This window comes from Rhinolophus hipposideros (genome assembly GCF_964194185.1).
Source record: "Rhinolophus hipposideros genome assembly, chromosome: 19".
NCBI classification, from domain to species: Eukaryota; Metazoa; Chordata; class Mammalia; order Chiroptera; family Rhinolophidae; genus Rhinolophus; species Rhinolophus hipposideros.
In genome coordinates, this window is record NC_138065.1 from 53,812,828 (window position 1) to 53,819,554 (window position 6,727).

Below are 6,727 nucleotides of genomic sequence, written 5' to 3' on the forward strand. Positions count from 1 at the left end.
ACTGGGTTGTTTCATTGCATATTGTTGTGAATAATAGGTTAATAATTTAGTATTAATTCACCCAAAGGTTTCTATCTTCTAGTACACACCAGGTGTACCATAGGTGCTACAGAGCAAGAAAACATGGTCCCCGGCCTCTGAGGAGATGGAATGCATGGAAACGCACGTCCTGGAGTTGTTGGGATGGTGAGAGGAGGGACTGAGGCTGCGAGAGGGGAAGCCCAGCCCGTCGCGTGTTTGGGGAAGGGCTGACAAGCCCAGGAGGCATCATTTGAGCTGACTCTCGAAATATCATGAAAACGTTGTCATTTGTCCCAGGAGAGGGGACAGTTTGAATAGGCACGTTATGGGCTGAGGACGTCCACAACAGGTGGCTGGAGGATGAGGATAACTGGAGAAAGCTGGGACATGGCTGAGCCAGGGACGCCGGCAAGGCATGAGCACGGTGATCGGGAGGGGTGGCTGGCTCCGCGAGGCTCTGTCAGGCCTCACCTGGCCTGTGGGGGGCCCTAGAGGACAGATGGGGCAGCGTGACAGGAATAAGGACGTCGGAAGGGAGGGGGAACAATGCGGAGAGGACTGAGGACTGGCCAGGGACTGGCTGCCACGGGCAAGACGGTGTCCAGCTTCACGTGCCCAGGAGCACAGCACCATCAGCAGAACCTGGGAAATCCGGAAGAGGAACTGGCGGGTATGGCAAGATCGTGAGTCTGGTTCTGAGCATGAAGAATGTGGCTCCCCGACAATGGACACAGGAGCACGCGTGGAGCAGAGAAGTACAAGTCTGGGTCAAGAGAGACTTCGGTGCTAGAAATGCACGCGTGGGGCAGGGAGAGGAGCTGGGAAAAAGGCGGGAAGGGAACTGAAGCCCAAGCCCGGGCCAGTGGCAAGGAGGCCAAGAACGTCTCCGGGTCAGAAGACCCAGGACAAGGAAAAGCGGCCCTCCTCTCATGTCCAGGTCCCTGGATTTCACAGGTGAAGGGGACCAGGCCCTAAGAGCTCTTGTGGGAAGTGGGTGGACCACCCAGCAGCTGGCATGTGGTTTCTGTCTGCTCTGGGCCCTCCTGAGTCGCAACGCCGGTCACAGTGTCCTTCGGTCACTGGCGCAGCTCGCTCCTGTGCCCTGGTCTAAAGCCCATCACACCACGTCTGGACGGAATGACTGACAGCAGCCTTCTCATGGGTCGCCTCCCTCCACTGCTGCCGCCTGCAATCTACTCTCCGTGCCGCACCGTCGAGGCTTCTTATGACAGCACTGGGCCTGCTGTAAGGGGGGAGGGGGGGCACCACCCACAGCACACAGAGCTCTCCAGCGTCACTGACCGTGTCCAGCAGGGCTGTGCTCCGGGCCGGGGCACATTCCCCGCCACCCGGGCCCTAGTCCTCATGGCCGGCTGTCAGGAGCAGCCCGACTGCTCACACTCTGCTTTCCCGCCATCCGGCTCTGTCTGTCCTTACTCCATGTCCGCTCCAGCTGTCCCCTGAGGTGCAGACCTCTCTGTGCCCTCAGCCCTGACACGCATGGAGCGGCAGCCCACGTGCACTGGTGTCCTGATAATAACTCGGGAGGGGACAGACCACACCTTCGTCGGTTCAAGGAGCTTCGTGCTACACACAAAAACTCGTGCTGACAGAGGAACGAATCCATCCTGGCCTCAGAACTGAGTTAAACAGAAAATGTCACATCGACTGAACACCAGGGAAAATGACCCCTTTCTGGGCCTAAAGGCACCTGACGTCTCCAGCTCAGTCAGTCTTGGTTTTAGAAGGTGGATTCTGCTGGTCCTGAGGGCCGCGCTTGCCATTCCTTTCCTTGCTGACGCCTTCCTGTGGCCCCTCCCTGTCCATGAATGACCTCCAGGAGCAGCCACGCAGTCTCTTAAGGGGTGTTCAAACCTGTAGCTCCACCTTCAAGGGTCAGACAGCGGCATGGCCTCCCAAGACCACCTTCTCTGCAGACAGACGTTCCTTCCTTTGTTCTCTGAGTTACTCGATACCAGTGAACGAGTCCTCCAGATACGAGGCTAGACGAAAAGCCACCTGCTCCCTGCCACACACCCCGAGGGACCCTCACAACAGACCTGCCAAGGGGCTGTCACAGGTACAGGTGCCCGAACAGGGAACGGATGACTTCCTCTTTCCCCAGTCTGCTGGCGCCTGGGTCGCATTCTGACAGGGCTCTCCAGGTGACGGATGCGTGCCAACACCCCGATGGAAAGGCCTAGAAGGAGACAGCTGTGGACGACGTGCCTCCCTCAGCCAGAGACACTCACTCGACACCAGAGGGATGGTGGGGGTGGGGAGTGGGTCCAGGAAGGCAGTTCATGTTTGCACACATTTTAATAACGTCCAAATAATAGGCCATCCTAAGGGGCTGAAGGCATTTTCTCTGTGAAATGGGCCCAGGCCTGGTTAGCGTCTGTAACTCCAGGCTCCTCAGAGAGCTGAGTGCAGTCTCCCTTGAAAAAGCGTGTCCTGCCTCATCACCAGGGGTAAGCAGCAGAGTCTGCTCCTTCCGAAACTGTGACTGGTGCCACCGAGGCAGGCGGCCCTATGGCCCGTGAGCAGGCTGTCACTGAGGAGGGGACTGGCCTTAAGAAGTGGGGTTATGGGGGGTGGGAGTCACTGAGTTCTGATGACAGGAAACCACATGCTTGGTCACACTGTCATCTAACCCTCACTCACTAAAAGAAAGTGACCAGCGGGGCGGCCATCCTGATGCCTGCTGTTGAATCTGCAGCGTAACTCGGCAGCCCCCTTGTCCGCCACACCGGCATCACAGCGCTTCCGCCAGCAGCCCTGAGGAGCTGGCACTGAGTAAGTCAGGAACAAGTGGGGACTCCCAGGCCTGACGGTGTCACAGCACTTCCCCCAGGCACTCTGCTCACATGTGGCATTACGCAGAAGCACATGCCACCAAGTTCCCATTCTTTTCATTAGGACTGTTTCCATGCTTTTTTTTTCCCAAACATCAAATATCAACAGTTTCCAAAAGAAGCTGGAAGTGGCCCTGCTAGAGCCTTAAACACCCCTGTGTAAAGCGACATCATAAGCGTTTTGTCCATGAAAGCTCAGCGGGGAGAAACCGGGGGACTGGTCCTGACTAAGTCCTTGCTCAGGGCAGCCTAGACCGCACAGGGGACGTGGGGACGACATGTCCTGCAGCCCCACTGCTTTCTCTGGGTGGGGAACGATGGCCGAGCGGGACCCCAGGTGCACACAGACAACCCAGGACCACTGCACAGGAGGAAGGGCAGCTTCCCTCCAAGGAGGTGGGCACACGGCCACGTGGTAGAGGCCATTCACATCTCGGCCTGGCGCTGGGTGTCACCCCGTGGGACCCGCGTGCCTCAGCCCCTCGCAGCTTCAGAACACACCATGTCCAATGTCTCTTAAAACAGTAACCCCGAAACATATCACTTTGGTTGCCATGACACATACGGAGGCCGTGGTGCAGAGGGCAAGAGATTTTGCCAAGCAGTAGGAGGTGGAGCCAAAACTTGCACCAGAAGCCTGGCTCCTTCCTAACAAAGGCGAGCGCCCACCCAGACACTGACCCGACAGACGCCCATCACAGCCTCTTCCCAGATCCAGACAAACCATCGCCACACAGACGTGCCTCTGAGAGAACCTCCCATGCCACCCCCAGCCTGACACCCGCGGCCTGAACAGGGTAAGGGCAGGGCTGCCACTCAGCCATTCGGAGCCCAGGTTTCACTTCTCTTCCCAAGAAAACATTTACAACTAAGGGAATGGGTGTTAACTGGACTTTTGGTGATCATTCCACAATGTAAACAAACATCGAATCATTATATTGTATACCTGAAATGAATATAATAGGTCAATTATACCTCATCTAAAAATAATAAAAGGAGAAAATGCAAACAATTAAAAGAACGCAGTTTTAGAGTCAGACATCCCTGAGTTTCTAACTTGTTAGCTGCAGCTCTCTCTTTGAGCAACTCACTCCGCTTCTCTGAGCCTTAACATCCTTCAAATCAGAGCAGCACCTTTCATGGGGACCTGGGGACTCGATCCCAGGAAGCACGCAGTGGGCCAGCAGCCTGGGGCAGTGTGAGCGCGGCCTTAGGGGCTCTTCTTTCCACAACATGGAACCGCCACTGGAGCTCTGTGGAGAGCTGGCGCCCTCATGGTGACGCTAACTGAGCTCAGCCGTGAAATGAACACGGAGTGGGACGAGCTCGGGATCGCAGTCAAGAGCCCCTCAGCTCGTTCTCAGCCCTGCGACGCACATGTCAGCCCCTGTGTCCCCCCAGCATGTGCACTGTGAGGCCAGGTGACCTCTCGAAGCCCCTCTAAGGACCCTGTGTTCCTCCAGGGGGAGGAGGTTGAAGGCCAGCGTCGGCAAAATGGTGCTGAGGCCCCACTGGCTCAACAGGGCGGACTCCCGCCTCCAGTGGCTGGCCTGACAGAGTCGGCCACTTGGAAAACTCTCCTTCCCCTTGGATGGGACTCCTGAGCTGCAGCCAGGACTCCGTAGTCCCAACTGCAAACAGCCCCACGTCTTCGATAACAAAGGGAAAGGCAGCCCAGGCCAGGGAGGGGGGCGGACGACCTGGCAGCCCGTTCCCCGTCCCATCCACCCAGGCCCGGCCGCCCCTCAGCCCACGCTGCCCTTCTCACAGTGAGTCTCCACTCCCCTGAAAAAGCACAAGTACAAAAGCTGCCCCTCCAAACCTCAGGGCCCCTGAACGCCAGCACGGACGGCCCGGAACCCCAGCCCAGCCCCGCTCGCTCGGAGCTCGGCCTGTCTCGTCTGCCAACGGTTTCTGCTCTGGCGATGTCGCCGTGACATGCGGCTGCGATGGATGCCTTGGTTCGTTTCCCATTTCCCTTGGTAGTTAGAGCTCTTTATTCTTCCCTCATAACACAAATCCGGCCTCCCAGACACGCGAGACCGTGGACTCCTCAAGCCAGGGGGCCCCCGGCCCCTTCCCTTCGTCGCCTCACTTCAAACCCCCTTCTGCCTCCTTTGTAAACTTTTCCGGAGGCGCCAGAAGTATAGTCAGAGCTTTCGTTTTCGGAAAAGAAAAATCATGAAGGAAAAAGAAAACACACACATGTAACTTACGCTCATCCAGGAGTGCACAGCTGTGGAAAGAAGAAAATGAGCTATAATCCACTGCGCTCCCCAGCCCCAAAAGAAGAATTTGTTGTGAGGCGCTTCTTTTTCCACTGTGCCGGTGGAGGAGCCCGGTGGCGGCATTCACCCACAGGCTGATGCAAGACGCCTTTGAGAGAAACCTTGCATTCTGAGGATTCCTGGGAACGCGCCAGGGAGCCCGGCATCCAGCATATTGCACATTTGGTTTCAATTAGGAAGGGGGTTGGGAGGGAAGGAGGAGAGTCACCAATCAGAGCTGTTTTCTGTTTAGAGACTATTTCTTTTGACCCAAGGGACCACGGGCAAAGCTATAATTTACAGCAAAACCCATTCATAGAAGAAAAAATACGTATAACCATAGGACAGTCTTAAAGACACAGCTATCTTCCGCCACTTCCCCAAGCCCTCCCCGCTGTCTGAGCCTTGGGCCCCACCCGGCGACCCCACCTCATTTTTCTTACTTGGGCTGAAGTTACGAGCACAGCTTAAGGTTTGGGTTCTCTTCCAATGGAAGCTTCCAGGACAGTTGGGTCACACACATGACGTTGGTCTTCAGTTTTTACTCATGAAAGCTCAGAGCTGAGCCCGCCCCTGAGAGGATCTGAGTCAATTCGACCCCACAGCCCCCCACCAAGAACACTGGACACTTGCAGAGTCTGAGACCCATTTCCCCTCAGTTCCCAGGTGGTTGCTGCCTCCGAGGGTCTGCTGCTATGCTGGATTCATGCTGCTAAATGGAAACACAAGCGTTTACAAGGACTTCCCAAGTTATTTTGAAAATCTTTTCTTTCCTTTTTCCTCTTTTTATTTTTTTTCCTATCCGTGGCCAGGGCCAGAGATCATGTGAAAGGGGAGTGCAGGCCCCAGGAGGAAGACTTCCTGGGCTCCCTAAATGATAACTGATAATTGTCTCCATCTATCTGGGCACATGGCCTTAACCCTTTGGAGCCTGGATCATTCCTGCCCGAGCTCCAGGCTGCCCTGGAGGTCTGATCCCCTATGAGCAGGACCAGCCCAGACAAGGTCAGGAGATGATAGGGGAAGGCGAGTGGCAAAGGGAGGTGAAGGATACCTAGCCCACCTTAGAGACATGGCCTCCTCGTCAGGGTACTTCCTTCCTCTGGGCTCCTGAGCCATGGCCATCTCTTTTCTGCTCACTCTGACAGGCTGTTTGGGCTGTACAGCCCCCACGATGAGAAAGGAGATGGGGTGCCAGGAAAAGAAGGGTGGGAAGGGATCGGACGGATGGTTCCCTAGTATGTTTGGAGCAGGAGATACTTCTTAAAAGGACAGCGGGGCAAGGAAACCTCCAGTGGGATTATCACAAGAGCCCAGCTGTCATCAGAAAGCCTGTGCCTCACCACTAGAGGACCTGGAGGTCACAAGGCTGCTCAGAGGTCAGCCGCTGAGACGGCTGAGGAGAAAACAGGACCGAAGAGAAAAAACTAAACTAGGGTGATTTTACCAAGAGAAGAGACAGGCAGAGATAAACCTACTAAGACGACACTTCTAATAACTCAGAATTTGAAGTCAGGTCCAAGGGTGACAGGCCAGGACGTTCAGCTCGACTCAATACATACACAGCGCGCATTCATCGGCACT

At 55.8% G+C, this 6,727-nt stretch overlaps 1 protein-coding gene across 4 annotated transcripts in view; it reads right to left on the reverse strand.

The window, feature by feature from the left end:
* Window positions 1–5,334, reverse strand: part of DDR2 (discoidin domain receptor tyrosine kinase 2) — a 72,474-nt gene extending 67,140 nt beyond the window's left edge. Inside the window, exon 1 of one of the 4 annotated variants that reach the window (XM_081027030.1) lies at window positions 5,093–5,334. The gene's annotated coding sequence lies outside the window, so the exon portion shown is untranslated. Of the gene's footprint in view, window positions 1–2,081; window positions 2,222–4,698; window positions 5,000–5,081 lie in introns of those variants that run through there. The other 3 variants (XM_081027032.1, XM_081027031.1, XM_081027033.1) reach the window with 3 other exon arrangements.
* Window positions 5,335–6,727: the final 1,393 nt, after the last annotated feature.